We start from the raw sequence: 21,594 nt of genomic DNA on the forward strand, positions 1-21,594 counted from the left end.
GTTACAGAACTACTGACTATATTCTCTATGCTGTACGTTCATCCCCATGACTAATTTATATTATGACTGAGATTTTGTGCTTTTTTATCCCCTTCACCTATTTCACCCACCCTACCCCAGCCCATCCCCTATGGTAACCACCAGTCACTTCTCAGTGTCTGTGAGTCTATTGCTGTTTTATTTGTTTTGTTTTTGGATTCCACATGTAAGTGAAATCATACGGTATATGTATTTTTCCACCTGGCTTATTTCACTGAGCATAATACCCTGTAGGTCCATCCACATGGTCACAAATGTCAGTATTTCTTTCTTTGTCATAGCTGAATAATATTCCATTATGCATATGTACCACATCTTCTTTATCCATTCATCTACTGATGGACACTTTGGTTGCTTTTATCACTCAGCATCTCCTGAAGACATTTACTCCACTCCTAATTGTATTACATAAAAAAGTACAAACCTCAACTGTCTCAAACTAGGCTAAACAGTTCATGATTCTATCTAAAGATATTTCTAAATCTATGGAATTTCAAATTTCATTTTATTAAACCCTTAATCCTACATTTGAATCAATAAGCAGCTTCAAATGCCCTTCTATCTAGAAAGCTGGCACAATAAAACAATCTGCTTCCACTAAGTTCAGATACTAGGAGTAGCCACCTCAAGGAGCCAGTTTTCAAAGGTTTTACTTATGTCTACTTATTTGTATTCCTCATAAAAATACCCCTAAAGCCAGTAAGAGGAGCATTGCTGAGGAGTTTATATTTATGTTACATAAAATTTGGGGAAATTCATCTGCAGACTTCTGTAAATGTTCCTGTGGACCATCGATTATATTTGCAACTATCAGTTGCTGTTCAACTTAAGAAATTAGTGCATAGTTTAAAAATACTTCTTTCATGTACAACATTAATTAATTGACATGTAAATTATAGGACAATGCAGGCAGCAAATGGTGAAAAATAAAAAAAGCTTATAGTTTCTGAAGGGAACAGCAAAGTTTCCAAATATATTACCCAAATATTCTCTAGTTTCTTTTTTTCTCCTTCTTGATTTTACCCCTCAAATATCAGTGTTAGGTTCAATAGTGGGCCCAGGAGAAAGCAGCCCCTTGGTTGGGAATAAAGCTGTCCTCAACTGGGACAGGACTAAACCTTCTCCCTCAGAGTCCCTGGCTCCATGCCTCTCTCATCAGTACTTCTGTGCCTGCTGAATTCAGTCAGGCTTCTGGAGCCTTTGACACTTCTTTCCCCCAGGCCCTATCAAAACTCTGTTTTCAGAAAAAAACGAGAGTAAATAAACAAAACCCTGAGACAAATTCACTGCAAGTACAATGGAGAGGGACAGTTAAGTTCAAGAATCAGCCAGTGAGTAGGGAACCATTTTGAGAGGCACAGGGGAGAGGATGGCAGGAAGGGACTGGGCAAGAAGGGTGGGAACACCTGCCCCAAAACTACACTGCCCAGAGCGGGGCAACCCCATGGGACCCCAGAGCATGAGCCTCAGCAGCAGCTCGGTGAGAGGGGACAGATTCACATTTCCGTGCCAGAGAGCCCTGGTTTGAATCTCTTGGGACCTTGGACAAACTAAACTATATGAGTCTCTATTCCTTCATCTGTAAAATGGGCAGATTAAGTAGGATTCTGTACCAAAGGCCCTAACCCAGGAACTGACACATAAATAGGTGCTCAAAATGGCTAGTGTCATGATGATGCTAATTATGATTATGTTCATATTTGTAATTAAAAGGGAAAAAAGAAGAATTTTCTCTCTTCAACTTTCTGATAGGGAATTCCAAAGCCCAGCCACTACTTTGTAAGTTATGAGAAAAATTAATATTTTTGTGATTGCAAATAATCCTTTTTTGCTGCAAGAAAACTGTATCTATTAATAAAATGAAAAGCATATATATATCTATTACTTTCTAAGGGAAAGGCCTAAACAAAACAAGAATGAAAATGAAAACAATAGCATCATGCCCAAGGAGAGTGCTGTGAATTTTTTCCTCTGTGCCCAGCAGTTGCCATTGCTAATGAACCTTAGGTTTTGGAGCCACTATCTAATTTCTGGTACCATAGTATTTGAATCCCACAGGATGTGCCCTTGTTCTCTGAACACCCACAACTTTGTTTTTGTGCACAATTTATGACAATGATCACAATCTGCCTCTGCTTAGGGTCTGCTCCCAACCTCTAACCTGGCCACCTTTCTGCCACATCCCACCAGCCAGATTGTCTTAGTCTGAAATAGGCTTTGGTTCCCTGAGAATCTTCTGCACCTAGAAAGGGCTTCAGGGCTCAAGGTAAGTAGATGAGAAGGCCACTGGGGCAGGAGGTAGTAGGGTGTGTGAAGGACCTGATGTGAAGAAAGAAAATGAAGAGTGGATATTTGGCATCTAATATTTTTCCATTTATAGACCTGAAAAGAAGCTTTCTGGTTGTTTAGAGTCTAAAAAGATGACAGAGTTTCTGACTCCTCTGAGTTTTATTTACACACCTGATTACAGCAGGACCTTCTCATCATTTCATTTAACTCACTTCTTACTCAGACCCTTTGGAAGCCAAGGAATGAAGCGCATGGCAAATACAGAAGCTACCGTCTCTGGCTTGTCTTTTATACCAGCTGGGAACCCTTCAGCTCAAACTGCTTTGCAGAGCCCAGGACGGCTGAGCTCATGTCCAACAAGCAGTTTACTTGGGGGTTAATACAGCATTTATAGTGACTCAAGACATTTACAATGGGCTGGAGGCTATAGTATAAAGCACCTTGTCATTTTGATTGCTTCTCTTTAAAGAAATATTTGCACAACAATTTTTATTTGATAAATAAATATATTTTCTTGTAGCAAGAAGGGATTGTTTACAGACACTAAGGTATTTATTTTTCCCATAAGCTTCAAAGGATTGGCCTCAGGTTTGGAATTCACTTTCCCTATCAGGAAAGGAGGAGAGAGAGGATCCCTCAGATGTGACCCGTGAAGATAAACAGGCCAGTTTGGGAGCTTGGTTGCAACATGCCAACCATGCTAACATCTTTGTCTTGCCAGAGCAGAGAGGACACATTTTGACCTTCTGTACATTGCCCTCTCTCATTACCACACCTCCCTTTTAAAGGAGTCTAGGTTGCCCATATATTAAGTCAGGAAAGAATCTAAAAAGACTATTGACAAATGTCCCAAATTGATGAAAAAAGATAAGGCAAATAAAAAGGAAGAAAAAACCCATGTTTGTTACTGTTACATTAGACTTTTAAGTGTGCTATTCATATCAGAGGGGCTTTAGTGCAATTGTCTCCTTAAGTTTGGCAGAGAAAGCATTAATTTGACTTAAAATTTATACAGATTGTTGAACAACTGAGCAGCACTAGGCCTACAAGTTGGTGAACCAAAAGGGAAAAGGAGAGAGAGAGGAGAGAACAGAGAGAGAAGAAAAGGGGTAATTTCCTCTTTGCAGGTCACTCAGAGCAAACCCTGCAGTCATGGTTATTTTGAGTTCAGTCTCTGGATTCTTGCCTACCTAACTGGCAAGAGTTTAAAACAGCTTGCCAGACCCAAAGATAGAATTTACTCTAGTATCAAGCAGCTTTTTTAATAGATGTGAACTCAGAGCAGATATGAGTGTTGCACGACTTGAGGGCTTATGGTGCCACTTTGCTGTCATTCCACGAGCTGCCAGGTCTCCCCTGTCATCACTGGCCTCTGCCGAGCAGAGTCCAGATGCAGAATGGTGTCCAGGCGAGATGATGGTTCTGCTTTAACGGGCCTTCAAAAGTGTGACTTCACAGTATTCAATCCATGTGCCTTGTAGGTGAAACAGCTCTCCTCCTGCCTCCTCCGCAGCATACGCAGACACCACGTTCTGCTTGCTTTCACTGTTGGCAGAACAGTAGACTGAGGGAGAACTAGCACCCCAGGCACATACTGACAAGTAGATCAAGTGAGCTAGAGAATTACAAGTCTATCAGAGAAAAACATTCTTTGGAACATGAAGTTTGGGCTGACCAGCTATCTTACATAGTGACAATTGTCAGTTGCATAGACTTTCAATAGCAAAGCCTTGAACCAGCCATCCTGGACCTGTTTGTCTTACAACTGAATTATTCAAACATTCCCAAATTACACAGGTAATTACTCACCAAATTTTTTATTGAGTACCTATGCACTCAGGTGAAAACACTGTAAAAATACTGTGGGAGCACAGAAATGGATGAGATTTGGTCCCTGCCATGAAAGACCATGTCCTTACCAAGCTTACTGTTTATTCTCTAGCAGGAATTCCTAAATTACCTCCCCCTCAAGTCAAAAACCACCTGTATTACTTTCTCAGGCAATTTGAGACTCTTACCATCATCTTAGCCAGCATGAGTATTGAGCCATTACCAGCCTTCTTTATCCACCCACCACCCCCTCGATATGTTTCCCTTCTAGATCTCCAGGCCATCATTTCCAGCCCACACACTCATTGCTTCAACAGAAATGGTCTCATGTGTCTCCAGATGGCAGAATCCACCAATCATCCTGCAGAGTCCTACCAGATTCCCTTTGCAAAAATTCAAACTCCATCGTATCACCATCCTGAAAAACTCACCAAAGCTCCCTGCCACCTACAAGATCAAGTCAAGATTCAAGCATGGGCATCAGAACAGGACTCCATCATGGCAATGATGTAAAATTAAGAGATGCAGCATAACTAAAACAATTTAGTCAACAGAGTTCCCAGCCAGGTCTGAATGTGTTAAGTGAGAATCACAGTTGAGCTGGCCTCACCTGTGGTACTTGGAGCTACATTAATTTTTGTGAATGACAGTCCACCTTTGTGCATATAAATTGGGTAATTACACTAGTAAATTGGAATTTTTGCATGTAGAATCAGCACCTGTAAATATCAGGAGGACAGGGAAAGCAGGCCGATGGGAACTTTGGCCCATAACAGTTGAAAGCAGCACTTGGAGGCACCATGGAGACTGAGAGGAATGAAGGGACCTCATGGGAGAAGCGTAGGAATAAAAAAAAAGTACCTAACATTTTGTTTGTACATTATTTTCTATTTAAAGATAATAAGGCAGTGCAGAAAAGTTGAAACACGAAAATTATATATTTGGTTGTCTCATTTCAACTTCCAGCAGAGTAACAATTGTCGCAAAATTACCATACTTGTGTTGGACGTAATTTGTTAGAACTTGCTGGCCCGAAAGCTCACAGCTACCCTGAGACCTGAGAAGAACATGTCACAGACCAAAACATGCTCTCTCTCTTTCCAGAAAGAGCATGAATGGTAAACACACCTTTCTGGGGGTCAGTTTTGCCAATGAGCATAATTGGTAAAATGCTGCTTACTGATATATAGAAATATCTTTGTGTTGATATGGAGTAAATCATTTAACCTCCCAAAGCCTCCCTTCTGCCATGTGGAAATTGACTATGTAGGAAATGAAACTAATAGTTGTAGGACTATCTACAAGGAAGCAGGCAATTTACATATACTATGTCATGTCATCTTAACAACACTGTGAGTTAGATATTTTTGTCCTGTTTTTCATATTTAGTAAACTAGAAGGGGTTAAATAACCTATCCAAACTCCTTCAGTGGCAAGTGCCATAGCTAGGACTCAAAGCCAGTTGATCTAGGTGAGTGACTCTTAACCAGAGATGAAGGAGCCAGAAGGACACCTGTGTCCTCGTCAAAATCCTCCCCTGAGCTGGATGCCTGTGGAGCGAGGATGGAGGGCAGAATGGCACAGCCACTGTTGGTGCTGGGAATATAGCACATGCCTCAGTGATTCCGCTAAGCAAACCAAGACTGAGAGCCCTTCAGAACTCTGAGACCATGTGTCTCCCCACCACCTTTAAGGTTTTGTCCACCAATAAAACATCTAAAGATTTTTAACCAATAGTCATGAAGCTTAGTCAATCAGGACCTTCAGACTTGGTATATGCAGCATGTGATATATAACATCACTGTTAAAGCCAACATCATATTTGAACCATGCATGACAATGTTCTAGGACCTGAGGGGCAGTAGAAACAGCCTCCTTGGACAAGTTTCCCCTCCTGATTCTGACACTGTGTCCCTCCATGTGATTCTCTTTTTGGATTAAGACTCCACCGATGTTTACTAAAATGTAAATTAAATCTGGGAACTTAACAAACTCAATTATTAACATCCTTTACAACCCTGCACTTGTACTTCTGCAGATGCACGTGCACGCACGCGCACACACACACACACACACACACATATACACACACATGATATCCGTGGCAACTAGATTTAGTTTACCAGATTATTCCTAGCAGATTCCCAGGGGTGCAGGCAAGAAAGCACTTTGGTTTGGATGGAAGATGAGATCAGGGCAAATGCAGAGCCCTAGGCAGCTCTAGGGCTAGGGAGCCAGCATGGAGAGGGCTGGGGAGCAGCAAGAATGGGGGAGGGAGCTGGAGCCAGGAGGCAGACCCTCCCAGTCCCCAGCCTTTCCCAGAGCTGCCTCTAAGGAAGCTATGACTGGATGGGTCTGGCTTTCCAGAGTTGGGCTTTATAGTTCTTCTTTGTACAGTCAGTTCTTCTACATGAAAGCAAGCAAAGCGTCTTCACAGCACCTAAGTGAGGATTTGACAAGGGGGTGCAGACATACTCTTGGTAGCTGTGACACAATTGATTAAGAAAGTTTACTCGATGCTCCCCCAGCTCTTAGAAGCTACTTTCCACAGGGGGCTGAGTGTGTTTTTGCAAGAATAAAAGCTCTTCCTGAGCCACAGATTATAAATGAAATCCTCCTTGAGGATGTTGAAGAACAAAAGTTGGTCCTGTTGAAAGAACTAACCAACTATTTATTGGACTAGTTTAATGCTACATATTAAAGAAACAAGTGGCTATTTGTAGGCTTTGAAGTTATATTTTATTCCAGTAGTTGCACTTGCATTCTGCACAACACACACTCCCAAGGAAAACAAAGGGAGTTGTAGGCCAAGAAGGTACTCCAGAACTTCAGAAAATTGCTGGAAGAGAGGCCATAGATTTAAATCAGTCTTTAAGTAAGACACTGGGAACAGCTAAAATGATGACAGTGATCTCAGTGAACCCAGCCACATGCACTCTAATACTATGCATTTGGAAAGTCTTTGTACTCCCCCAGCAACCATAGGAGGCAGGGATTAATATTACCCTTGTTTGGCGGATAAAGACACCCAGGTACAGGAAGACTAAGTCAGTTGCCCACAGTCACACACTGAGTCAGAGGTGAACAAAGATTCACACCCAGGCAGCTGGCTCTATGTCCTCACCCTCCTGAGGTCCCAGAGACACATGGCAAATCTGGGCTAAGTCATCTTCTAGGGGTCGTTAAGCCCCAAGATTCCACAGGAGAACATCTGTTCCAGTGGGAGCAGGGACAGAGGTATAAAATTAGGAGATAATGCAAAAGGCCCATGTCAGTGTTATTACTTGCCAAGTAATGGTGTTGAAAACTTCTGGAAGATCTAATTTTTCACTTTCCTTTCACTTGTTTGGCATTTTCTAGCAAAAGTTTCTAAAACAGTGGGCTTCTGGATGATGGAAGCCCTCTTTGCCATAAATTGCCCAGAAAACATCAAATAGGGACCAAAAAAATAAAGACCCCTTATGAATAGTTTTAAGATTTATCTCTGGGAGCTAAAGTTTAATATATGCAGGATTTCTGTGATCTCTGGCAGATTTTCGCAATAACCAACAAAAGATCTCCTTCTCCCGGAAATCAAAAGAGGACTGGAAATACCAGCTGTCTTGGGAGAGGACTGCTTTAATCTGGATCTCTTTTCCTATAAAAATAACTATCGCCTTAAAGTAGTTTGGCCCCTGAATGTCCATGACAGCTCTCTGATACATGCAGGTAATCACTTACTATAGGTCTCAGCACACATTATTCATATAGAGCTATAGACTGGGCATGAGCTGGAAAGACGAAAGGAGGCTATTTGAAGAGAGAGGACTAAAACAGTATCTGAAACCTAATTTAAAATAATAAAAATACTCTCTTCCTTTATCATCAGGCAGTATATTTTCTAAAGAGGTATTGGGATAATGATCTTGCCTTTGAATATATATAAAGTTTATGCTCAAAAGTGACCACAACATTCGGTTACTGTATTAGAAACTGAATCCAATTTTGAGAGTAGCCATTACTGGCATAGTGGTCTTCCATAAACCATCAGCACTGCCCCAGGCTTTGCTGGCCTAAAAGGCATCATTTGCTCCCTAGAGTGCTGGCACTTGGCCATATTTGCTCTCTCAAATTCACATTCACATGTCTGTCTGCTGATTGGGTTTTCCATTGTCTCCTCCTTGCCCCACACTGATGTGCCCTGTCCTATGGCAAGTGTTTTTAAACTGACTCTCAAATGATCCTTAAGGTAGCTCATGAAATAAGACCTAGGGACTCTGTATGAATTTCTAAACAGTTTTGAGAAAAGATGTGTGTGTACCCATGTTGCATATAAACATTCACTCGTGTGTGTGTGTGTGTGTGTGTGCCTATAAACTAATTTGAGCATCGCCCAGCTTGTATTCCCCAGCAACTCAGGGTATGTTTCCTATCAAGGATTTAGTTTCCTCTAAGAAGTGATCTCTCTGGCCCCTGAAAGATGTTCTTTTCCCACTTAATGCCTGTTAGAAGCTCCCTGAAATTGGATTGAGTCTCAGAATACAGGTTTCAAGGCACATTATTCATACAGAAAATAAGATCAGGGTTGGGAAATCCAGCTTTTGAAATAGGTGAGAAGGAGTCAGGCTGTCATTCTTGTCTGACCTTGGGTGTTTCGCTTAAGCTGTTTCTTTACCTCTTCCAGGTAATATAGGGAAATAGTTTCTTCCACCTTCCCTCCCTCCTCACTAGAGCATTTTGTGGGCAATTATCCAAGGCTTTTGGGATTCTTCTGTACACTTGCCTTGGAAATGTAAGAATTATTAGTGTTATCATGATTCAACCCTCAGTAATGGTCCTATGTGAGATGGGCATTCTCTGACTGGCATGCAAATAATAACGGGTTCAATTTTTTTTCAGGTGCACCAAATCGCAACCTGTTGATAAACATAAATGCAGAAGATCCACACAAGCTGGCCACAGACAAACCATGGGTTACACTCTATTTTTAGTTACTAGAGCTCTATTGAAATATGTCATCCAGTGCAAACCTCATACGAATTTTCTCACCCGTGGCTCAGGCTTGATCACATGCAATGGCAGTACAGAGCAAGAAGGTCACATTGAGCCATGTTAAGTTATAAAAGAAAAAACAGCAAGCCTGTGGGCCGGATCCAATGGCCGTACAAATCTGAAAGTCACTGTCTCCCTCTGGGCAGTAATTTATCCAACTATTTCCACAGTATTCTCACCAGGAGACCTCACCAGCTGCTCAAAGTTAACACTAAGAGGACTGAGCTCACCCATCTTTCTGCTAAGACGCCACTTTTCTCACACAGGTACACACTCTGTTTGAGGCAATTATTGGGAATTTCACTTCTTTCAGCAAATTGTCTCAATTTGGTTGGTTCAGCCTTCCTGCCACAGCCAAGCTCCTGCCTATTGACTCTGATATGTCTTTCACAAAATCTCATTTTCATCCCTGTCACTAGAGTCCAAATGGCAGCATACTGTTCTTCTGGCTGTGACAGATACAGTATGTCTTCAGCAGCCTCCTCAGGTCTTGTTCTCCCAGGAAAAGAGCTCCCCGCTCTGCAGCTTTTTCATAATGGTGCATGCAAAGTCCACCACCAGCCCCCTTCAATCCCCGTACAAGCTCACCCGGGATATTTTTCATCAGTACTGAAATGTCATCTTTTCCTGAGTTCTGCTTCTCCTGTTTCCTGCCCATCTGTGTGCCTCTGGGCAGCCCCTTGGTCAGCAGGACACATCCTTGGCCCCTGCAGGCCATGGCCATGCTTAATGTTAGCACCCACAAGTCACAGTAAACCCTGCTCTCCAGATCAAAGTGTTCTGCACACTGGCAAAACAGGATGATTCTTCATGACACAGCAAATAACCTCGAAAATTTCTTGTGAGTCAGCTAAGGAGCACTTAGGCATACAAAATCACAAGACAAGTTCGCACACTCAAACATAATGACTGGGAGGCTGATTTAACATGAAAGTCATGTTCGTGCTCAGGCAGCCACAGCAAGCCAGTCTGAAGGACAGACTTCTGCAGAAATACCTTTTGGGAGAGTGCCACATTTTAGCATATTCCAAAACACCCACACTTGGGCAAATGTGGCCTTTGTCATATTAGTAAATTTGGTGTCCTTTTGATAAAGAAGCTGAGTATCTCCAAAGCACAGAATGCCTGGTGGGTCTCAAGGGTATGGATTGAAAATCAACTGAGGTTTTCTATAAGCATTATAAATCTTATTTCTGTTTTATATATGTCTGCTAAAATCTTCAGCAAAAAGATGATTCTGGATTTGTATCATCATTTTATTAGCCTATTTTGCTGTTAAAAAATGGCTGGGAAGCTCTCATCTTGCCTCTTTCCAGTAGCACTTGGGAGAGTAATGTGTACACAGTCCATTACTGTCTGTTCTCTTAGAGTATCTTTGGTATCCCAAGAATTTAAATGTTAGGGATGTTGACAGGAGGGCTGACATTTCCCATCTGAAGCCTGGAAGGAGATCAGTCCTGTAAAATAGACAGGCTGATCTTGAAATAAAGTTCACTGGAATATGATGATGGGAAAGATTCATAGGCCAAGTATTATTAGGTAACAAAAGCAATGGCAAGGCCTGATAGGGGACATTAAAAAAAAGATTTTAAAAAGTTGGTTTTTGTTCTTTTTACACACTCCCTTCCTTTAAGTGGAAATGTTAGGAGGTAGACCATTTGCTCTTCTTCTTTCTATCCTACCTCCTACATATTTTATTTGTTATCTTCTTAATATATTAATTTTATTGCAGAAATATTGTGAAGTTTCAAATTAATTAAAATTCAGTGAAAGCAATATGAATGATGAAATACCCAGAACCGTATGGCAAGGCCCACTGAGTTCCAGCACTTCGCACAGTACTCACGAAATATTTGTATGATAAATGAATGAGCAAAGGAATTGAAGAAATTCACTCCACAATCTTGGGTTAATAATTAAACGAGATGATACTCATTCCTAGCACAGAGTAGGTATTCCATATCTTTTCCTTCCTTTCCCACGAGTAACTAGACCATCCGTCTCTGTCTCAGACTCCCCATGGGTTTGTACAGACAGCGGGTCAAGAACATTCAGTTCATTACTTCTCTGTTCCACCAAAAATGTCCAGGTCTACAAGCAAAGCCCAGAACCCCCGAGGGAGAGTGTGCACTTAGATCGCAAAATCAGGTACTGCTCCACGCTGCCTTAGCTCAAGAACCTCTGTGAAGGGCCCAGAAAATACCTCCCTGTAGAAGTAATAGGTTCAAGGGATGTCTCCCCTTCCTGAAGGGGGAGTCCCAAGGCTCACCCCACTCAGCATGCCCTTGCTGCCCTCACTGCCTCACGATCTAGGGAGAAGTCTGAAGAAGGACTCCAGTTGTGGATGACTTAGTCATCAAGAGCTGAGCAAGAGGGATACTGAGTCACTCAGTTTCCTATACTTTCTATTCTAACACCAAGATAACATTTTCCTGAAATGGTTTGAGTATAATTCTTACCAAAGATATGGTAACAAATTTTGGACCTCTTGAGTTCTTTACATCCCTAGAAATCTTTCACAAACTTTAATATGCTCACATATCGATCTAGAAGGAAAAAAATAAAAAGCATGGTTAAATAAACTTTCACAATGAACTCTTTAGAACAATTCCTACTGATTACTCATCATTTTTATCAAATAAAATGGCAAGATCAAATGCAAGCTTTATTTAAGTAGATGTTTGGCAAACTACTAAAATATAAACATGTAAGGTCAGAATTTTTAATGTAACCTTGGATCAGTATTTCTGCTAAGGAATTAATGAGAAATACAACTATTTTGTAACAACTTTATTTTTTTCGTGTAAAGTTTAATTGATGGATTATGTTTGTAATCCTTATTTACATATATGTATATAACTCATTTTATATACATATATATGAACATTCTTATTTGAAACTTTGTTATCAAATTCAAGTATCATTATGAGTTACATAACAGTCCTTCTGTAAGAGCCTATTCTGACACCAACTGCCGTATTGCACTTTGACTCTGGCACTAACCACCTGGAATTAACACAGACCCACAAGTTAAAGGGCACCATACCTAAGAATGCCCTCACTTCAGATGTCAGCCACAAGTCACATCCCCCAGCCACCTGCACTTTTATCCAATTGTCTACAAATCCAGGAGCTTCCCATGACTCACTCCCTCACCTCCAGTTTGATAATTCACAGAACTCAGAAAAGCACTGTACTTATGACTATACTTTTATTATAAAGGATACAAATCAGGACCAGCCAAATGAAGAATTGCATAAGCAGAGTCTGAGGGGGTCTTAAGTGCAGAGCTTCTGTGTCCTCTCTCCGTGGAATCTGAGCATGTCACCATGCCAGCACATGAACGGCTTCACCAACCAGGAAGCTCTACTGAGCTTCATGTCCAGAATATTTACTGAGGTCTCATTACATACGCATGATTGAAAACTCCATCTCCAGCCTCCCTGCCCTCCCTGGAGGTCAGGCTGCCTTAAAGCCCCAACCCTGTAATCACATGGTTGGTCTCTCTGGTGGCCAGCCTTCATCCTGAGCCACTCCATTAGCATAACCTCACGTGTGGTCCAAGGGAGCTGATGGTAACAAAGACACTCCTATCCCTTGGGAAATTCCAAGGGTTTTGGAAGTTTTGTGTCAGGATCTTGGAACAAAAACCAAATAAATTCTTTATTATACAACAGAGTCCAATGGCACAGAACCAAACACAATCAAGTAAAGCAATCCTATACATAGCAACCCTGTTTTGGTCTGGGTTCATGGTTTTCTTATGGTCTGGCTTAATAGAAGTGTCCATTTTAGAGCATCAAAAAGGATAAAATGACTTATTTATCTTCCAGGCTGTCTTTTTAATTATTGACTCCCTCAGCTGTATATCTATAATTCACATTATCTGATTAAGACCCCTAAAAAGCTACATGTGAGTAGAAACCTGGCAGCCATCACTATAATCAAGTAATCCCAGCTAATATCACCAGTAATGGGGTAAGGAATATCTTGTGCCTCTTTACATGACACATTGAAAAAGATACAACATCACTTCCATAGTATGTACCACCATATTTTCTAGTTTTGATAACTGTATTATGTACAGAGATGTACATGAAAGAGAAAGTCCCAGTCCTTTCTTTGTTTTTCTTGTCCTTAGAATTGCATGTTCTAAACATACACTGACACATTCAGGAGTCATCATGACGTATCCACACCTCTGTCTTAAATGGTTCTCCTTGAAAAATGGAACGGTGGTCAATGATACAGCAACTGGTGTGAAATGTAAGCAATAAGTAATATTCTTGATAAAGGATGTACAGAAGTTCTTTGGGACATTATTTACATTTTTCTTACATTTTTAAAATTATCTCAAAATAAAAAACCTACAAGAAAAAATGTGTGTGAGGGGAAGGGGCAGATGTGTAATGATGCAAAGAAAATACATGACTAGCCTGAAGCAAACACAGACAGAGGTGTGGTTTTGGTGCCTGCACCTTGTTCTAACTTTGGAGAGATCTTGATAAAAAGACGTTCTTATTTATTATTCTCATTCTTAAAAGGTCTCAAAACCTCTCTTTTCATTTTAAATCCCTGTTTTCCCCAATCTAAGAATTTTATGCTTTAATTTTATTATTTTTTTGCATTTAATGTGGGCAGAATTCTGAGCTTTGCACTGCAGGAATCACAGCATTGAAACAAGCATGTTTCCTACTCAATGAGCTTACCATTTTGTAAGGCAGATGTAGGAACTCTTCAATTGTTTACATGTGATAAGAATTGAAAAATGAAAAGTGATACAAAGTACTGTAAGAGCACACAAGTCTGACATCTACTGAACTTTGCTATCAGTGGAATTGCAAAGGGGAGAAGGTACAAAACCATCCCAGGGCATCTCATTTTCCCCACCGTGGGGCAGCCCTAACAAGCCCTATCTCTACCCTTTACTCCAAAGGAATATTCATACAATTACCTCATGATTTCTTTCAGAACCAGGTGTTGATGACTTAAAGTTGAAAGGAAGATTCATAATCGCTTCCTCTTCTATTATTCCCCCTATGCTATTCTTTACTGTCTATCACCCACTATCCCCACAGGGGTAAATTCATGCCTAATTATTCAATCAACTACCAGTGGGAATTTAGCTTCAACCTCTGATGAGTTTGGGAAGCACAATCCAGGTATCTGTTGGGCCAGAATCATAAGCAAAGATAAGCAAATCTGGCTCAGGTAAGAATGAAATTTGGTTAATGACCTTTTGATGGAATCAACAGAAGGCAATTCTTGACTGGTTTGGTTGCAGAAATTTTCACACACTAAAAGTGAACACCATCTGCTATCTTTCCCTATATCAAAACAAAGATCCAGGAAATGAACTTAGAAGTGGCTAATTCTTGGTGTACAAACTTTAATGCTGCAAAAATCTGACCCATAGAAAAATGGTGCATTAGTTATATCAAATTTAGATGGGAGTCTCCAATGGATTCCTAATCTCCCTAATCTACCTCCAAATCTACCCTAATCCTCACCTTTCTTTCTTTTAGAAACTACAGAGATGAAATAAATGTCTGTGACATATCAAAAGAGAATAGACATGCTGTTCTGAGAACCTGAGGGCCCACTTTTTTCAGTAGTAGGTGTGACCATTCAAAATCAGGGCACCTCTGTATGATTTTTCCCCACCCATTGAGATAGCTCTGACAAACGGAGATAGATTACTTCAAAAAGTATAAAAGACGTAGGGGTAGCACATTTATTTTGTCAAGATGAATGAAATCAGTCTCCTTGCATTTAGCACTATCATGACACTAAAAGGAACAATTTCAGCTTCACTATACTGTAGAAAGATTTATGTCTGGAAAGCATCCTTCCCTCCCTTGGGCAAGAATATTTGGCATCATTAACAAAAATGCTGTGACTGACTATTTCTTGGCTAGAATTTTTTGTAATACTATTGGTCTGGTCCAATTGACAGGGAAAAAAAAGTAGTTTGGTTTAATTATTTAGATACAGAGAAAGAGAGAGAGGGAGAGAGAAGATTTTTATAATTTAACTCATGAATTTGGGACTTGTGCATGTTATTATTCACCTTCCTATCATATGCTCTGAGTAATTAAAAACAACAATTCTCTGCATAAATATTTGCAAGTTCTAGTTTAGTTCTGTATACTTGGGAATTGTGTAGTTACAACCATCCAAGAGAGACCTCTAAAGTTAATATCATCAGTGTGACTGTTATTACAGGAATATCTAGCTTCATTGCACTTCACAGATACTGCATTTTTACAAACTGAAGTTTTGTGACAACCCTGCTTAAAGCAGATCTATTGGTGCCATTTTTCCAGCCACATTGGCTCACCTCATGTCTGTGTGTCACATTTTGGTAATCTTCACAATATTGCAAATGTTTTCATTTTTATTACATTTGATATGGCGATCTATGATCAGTGATTACAACTCTCTCAAAGTGCAGCTGATGGTTAGCATTTTTAGCAATAAAGTATTTTTAAGTTAAGATATATAGATTTTTAAAGACATGATGCTGTTGCACACTTAATAGGCGATATATACTGCAGTGTAAACAGAGCTTCATATGTACTGGGAAACAAAAATTCATTTAACTTGCTTTTTTGCAATATTCACTTTATTTTGTTGGCCTGAAACAGAATCTGCAATGTCTCTGAGCTGCCTATATTTGTAGTTAAGATGACCAGGAAAATTGGGGTGAGATTTTAACTACACTTTCAACACTCAGCAAATTCAGTTATAGTGAAGTCAAGCCTTCAAGAGATTGAGCCAGTGAGGTGTAGTGGCTAGATGTTCTTTTTCATAGGATACTCCAAAGGATATTCATTATCTGTACTCTTCACTGGCTTGGAACCCCTTTATTTTTGCCTCTGTCTAAAGCCAAACTGAAAAGGGAGATGAAGGAAGTTAAGCACATTAATCCACTTTAAAGGCTCTGCAGGTGATGAAAGAAATCTTTAAGCAAAAATAAAGTCTTTGGGCACATACCGGAGGTGCTACTTAAATTTATAAATTAAACTAAGAATTTACGCTTCCACGCTTCCATCTTTACACACGTCCATCGTCAGCTTCCTGCTGCCCCCAGCCTTAAAGTAACCCTGCTCCCATGTCTCAGCTGGACGCCTTGCCATCCACCCAGCTCTAGGCCTCTCCTCACACAGTTTGATGAGTCTTTTCTCATGATCCCAGACATTAACCATTGATTTATTTTGACCATCTTTCATCTCTGATTTGAGAGTTCTTTCTATCCCTAATTTACTTTTTTTTTTTAACCTCTTAATGCTTTACTTCTTCAAGATCCTGTATAAAAAGACATATCCCCTCTACTAGAACCTTCTTCCTTTACTCCTCATGAGCTTCATGGTTCTTTTCTTGCCTTTTTTGCTTTGTTTCAACTATCATTACTTACCCATCAGTGTTGTCTTTCTCTTGCTGATTTTCCATCTCCCTTTTTCTCATCTGCTGCAACCTGTCACTCTACATTGAAAGCAGTGTCGCATTTGGATACAAGTTGTTTGATGAGAGATGCATGAGAGAATATCACCTCCTGAAAGTTGCCCGACCACATAGGGAGAGCAGATTGCACACTCGCTCTTCCAACAAGGCACCTCGTTTTCTGCCATTTTACCTAACCTGGTAAGTTTTGGTCCCAAACCACAAAGTTGATGAGACACACACCAGAGAGAAAATTGTGTAAGTTTTTAGAATGAAAAACAAAACAAATATTTATGTTTTTTTAAACAGAGTAGTGAAAGATACAAGTGAAAATACAATAAACCTCAAACTGAAGACCATTAAAAAATGATTTATCTAATTAGACAAATTGGTAGTGCCTATTCCTGTTAAAATAACAGTTTGGGTCCCAACTTCCATGCTGTTACGTGGAACAGCAAAATGAAGAACTCTTCCCCCTACCCAGTGTGGAGAGGAGCAAGAACACATTCTGCAAGCAGAGCTTGTGAGCCACCGCCAAAGGGAGAACCTTTTTGGAAGTTTGTCATGGTAGATCAATGTATTTGTCATGGGCTAAAGAATGGCAGAAGATGCATGAAAGCCTGATGCTGATCTCCTGGTTACAAATGATTTGCAGATATTAAAATGTGTTTCCCAATAAAATATAGGACAAAATGCCAGGCTGCCTGGCAGGAAGGGGCCAGGCACCTGCCTGAACAATGAGAAGCAAAAGAAGCAGCAGCAATGGAGATATTCCTGAAACTTCCTCCAGAAAAGCAAACAGCTCCTTCCACAGTCTTTTTCCCTCACACACTACAGATTCCTAGACTGGACACATACAAAGTGCATACTGTAATTTCTTTCTCAGCACATATGCAATGTACTCATTTTGCAACTTTTGTGACATTGCAATTCATAAAGGACCTGGTTCTCATTCTCTCATTTCAATATCCTTGAATCAGACTCTCAGGGCCAGGCATTGGGCTCCAAATGACCAGCAGCAGCTTTCTTGTTCTTCAAGTTCATCACTGAGATGCAGGAGAATTTTCATAACATGACAAATGGTGTTGCAGTAGGCCCTCTGGTTCTCTTACCAGTGTGCAATCAGACCAACGCTGGTCAACAGGGAAATATGCAATTCCCTTCTAGAATAATCAGACCTTGCTGAGACCTGAGTTTCATATTTATAGGCAAGTCTAATAAATGGATTAGTCAAAGGATTTGCAGACTCTGGGAGCACAAGCAGGAGAGAAAATGAATTAGGAAAGTTCGCAAGGATTAATCAAACATTTTGAACTTCTTATTTTACTGTGAACATTGCAAAGACATCATTGTCACATGGTTCAAGATCCACTGTAGTTAGGCTATGTATTGAGGTAATTTTGACTCAAAGATCAAAATTAAGAATGTTTTCTAAAGTCCGTTAAAAATAAATTTAGGGATTCAAGTGGAGCCAAGATGGCGGCGTGAGTAGAGCAGCAGAAATCTCCTCCCAAAACTACATATATTGATGAAAATATAACAAAGACAACTCTTCCTAGAAGAGAGACCAGAAGACACAGGACAACAGCCAGAACACATCCACACCTGCGAGAACCCAGCGCCTCGCAAAGGGGGTAAGATACAAGCCCTGGCCCCACACACCAACTCCCGGTGGGAGGAGAGGAGTTGCAGCGGGGAGGGAGAGGGAGCCCAGGACTGCTAAATAGCCAGCCCCAGCTATCCGCACCATAGCGCAGACACAGTGCATGCGTGGGGTCATGGATACTAGGGAAACAGGACAGTAAGACCTGTGAACGGATCCCTGCAGCTGGCACCCTGGGGACAGAGAAAAGCGAGTGCTTTTTGGAAGTCTTAAAGGGACAGGGACCCCACCGCCAGATGGAAGCATCCTGGGACACTTAGTCCAGCAGCAGGAAATCTGGGGAACTCTGGGCACTCTAACCCCCTGGGCAGCAGGGAGCACGGAGGCCCCTCACAGAGATAAATACCCTCCCGGCCGTGCCCATCCAACACGGCTCCACCATATTGGAGCAGATGCATGAGGCAGGCCATGCCCACAGCAACAGCGGAGATTAACTCCATAGCAGCTGGGCAGGAATCAGAAGCCCTGTCTGCGTGCAGCTGCCCAACACAAGCCACTAGAGGTCGCTGTTCTCCCAGGAGAGGAGGGCCACAAACCAACAAGAAGGGAAGTTCCTCAAGCTGTCACTTGTGCCAGCTCTGCAAACTATCTCTATCGCCATGAAAAGGCAAAATTTCAGGCAGACCAAGATAACAGAGCCAATACCTGAGAAGGAGACAGACCTAACCAGTCTTCCTGAAAAATAATTCAAAATAAAAATCATGGAGATGCAGAGAAATATACAAGAGCTAAGGGATGAAGTCCGGAGGGAGATTACAGACACCCAGAGGGAGATTACAGATGCCCGGAGGGAGATCACAGATGTCCAGAAGAAGATTACAGAAGTGAAACAAACTCTGGAAGGATTTATAAGCAGAATGGATAAGACGCAAGAGGCCATTGATGGAATAGAAACCAGAGAACAGGAACGCATAGAAGCTGACACAGAGACAGATAAAAGGATCTCCAGGAATGAAACAATATTAAGAGAACTGTGTAAACAATCCAAAAGGAACAATATCCGTATTATAGGAGTACCAGAAGAAGAAGAGAGAGAAAAAGGGATAGAAAGTGACTTTGAAGAAATAATTGCTGAAAACTTTCCCAAACTGGGGGAGGAAATAATTGAACACACCACAGAAATACACAGAATTCCCAACAGAAAGGACCCAAGGAGGACAACACCAAGACACATAATAATTAAAATGGCAAAGATCAAGGACAAGGAAAGAGTTTTAAAGGCAGCTAGAGAGAAAAAGGTCACCTATAAAGGAAAACCCATCAGGCTATCATCAGACTTCTCAACAGAAACCTTACAGGCCAGAAGAGAATGACATGATTTATTTAATGCAATGAAACAGAAGGGCCTTGAACCAAGGATACTGTATACAGCACAATTATCATTTAAATAAGAAGGAGGGATTAAACAATTCCCAGACAAGCAAAAGTTAAGAGAATTTGCCTCCCACAAACCACCTCTACAGGGTATTTTAGTGGGACTGTTCTGGACGGGGGCACTTCTAAGACTAAACAGATGTCACCAGAGAAAATAAAATCACAGCAAAGAAAGCAGATGAACCAAACACTAACTAAAGGCAAAAAATAAAATCAACTACCCACTAAAAGCAGTTAAAGGAAACACGAAAGAGCACAGAATAAAACAACCAACATATAAAGAATGGAGGAGGAGGAATAAGAAGGGAGAGAAGAAAAGAATCTCCAGACAGTGTATATAACAGCTCAAAAAGCAAGCTAAGTTAGGCAGTAAGATACTAAAGAGGCTAACCTTGAACCTTTGGTAACCACGAATTTAAAGCCTGCAATGGCAATAAGTACAAATCTTTCAATAGTCACCCTAAATGTAAATGGACTGAATACACCAATCAAAAGACACAGAGTAATAGAATGGATAAAAAAACAAGATCCATCTATATACTGCTTACAGAAACTCACCTCAAACCCAAAGACATGCAGACACTAAAAGTCAAGGGATGGAAAAACATATTTCAGGCAAACAACAGAGAGAAGAAAGCAGAGGTTGCAGTACTAGTATCAGACAAAATAGACTTCAAAACAAAGAAAGTAACAAGAGATAAAGAAGGACACTACATAATGATAAAGGGCTCAGTCCAACAAGAGGATATAACCATTCTAAATATATATGCACCCAACACAGGAGCACGAGCATATGTGAAACAAACACTAACAAAACTAAAGGGGGAAATAGAATGCAGTGCATTCATTTTAGGAGACTTCAACACGCCACTCACCCCAAAGGATAGATCCACAGGGCAGAAAATAAGTAAGGACACAGAGGCACTGAACAACACACTAGAACAGATGGATCTAATAGACATCTATAGAACTCTACATCCAAAAGCAACAGGATATACATCCTTCTCAAGTGCACATGGAACATTCTCCAGAATAGACCACATACTAGCTCACAAAAAGAGCCTCAGTAAATTCCAAATTATTGAAATTCTATCAACCAACTTTTCAGACCACAAAGGTATAAAACTAGAAATAAATTCTACGACGAAAACAAAAAGGCTCACAAACACATATAGGCTTAACAATATGCTCCTAAATAATCAATGGATCAACAAACAAATTAAAATAGAGATCAAGGAAAATATGGAAACAAATGACAACAACACAAAGCCCCAACTTCTGTGGGACGCAGCGAAAGCACTCTTAAGAGGAAAGTATATAGTGATCCAGGCACACTTGAAGAAGGAAGAACAATCCCAAATGAATAGTCTAACATCACAATTATCGAAACTGGAAAAAGATGAACAAATGAGGCCTAAAGTCAGCAGAAGGAGGGACATAATAAAGATCAGAGAAGAAATAAACAAAATTGAGAAGAAAAACAATAGCAAAAATCAATGAAACCAAGAGCGGGTTCTTTGAGAAAATAAACAAAATAGACAATCCTCTAGCCAAACTTATTAAGAGAAAAAGAGAATCAGCACACATCAACAGAATCAGAAATGAGAATGGAAAAATGATGACAGACTCCACAGAAATACAAAGAATTATTAAAGACTACTATGAAAACCTATATGCTAACAAGCTGGAAAACCTAGAAGAAATGGACAACTTCCTGGAAAAATACAACCTTCCAAGACTAACCAAGGAAGAAACACAAAGTTAAACAAACCAATTACGAGCAAAGAAATTGAAACGGTAATCAAAAAACTACCCAAGAACAAAACCCCAGGGCCAGACGGATTTACCTCGGAATTTTATCAGACACACAGAGAAGACATAATACCCATTCTCCTTAAAGTTTTCCAAAAACTAGAAGAGGAGGG

General features: G+C 40.5%; 1 long non-coding RNA gene across 1 annotated transcript in view; it reads right to left on the reverse strand.

The window, feature by feature from the left end:
• LOC118925880 (uncharacterized) overlaps window positions 1-9,863 on the reverse strand; it is a 70,441-nt gene extending 60,578 nt beyond the window's left edge. The window contains exon 1 of the long non-coding RNA XR_008996401.1: window positions 9,778-9,863. This is a non-coding gene — a long non-coding RNA (uncharacterized LOC118925880). The remainder of the gene's footprint in view (window positions 1-9,777) is intronic.
• Between the last annotated feature and the right edge of the window lie 11,731 nt (window positions 9,864-21,594).

Source organism: Manis pentadactyla, chromosome 3 (assembly GCF_030020395.1).
Source record: "Manis pentadactyla isolate mManPen7 chromosome 3, mManPen7.hap1, whole genome shotgun sequence".
NCBI classification, from domain to species: Eukaryota; Metazoa; Chordata; class Mammalia; order Pholidota; family Manidae; genus Manis; species Manis pentadactyla.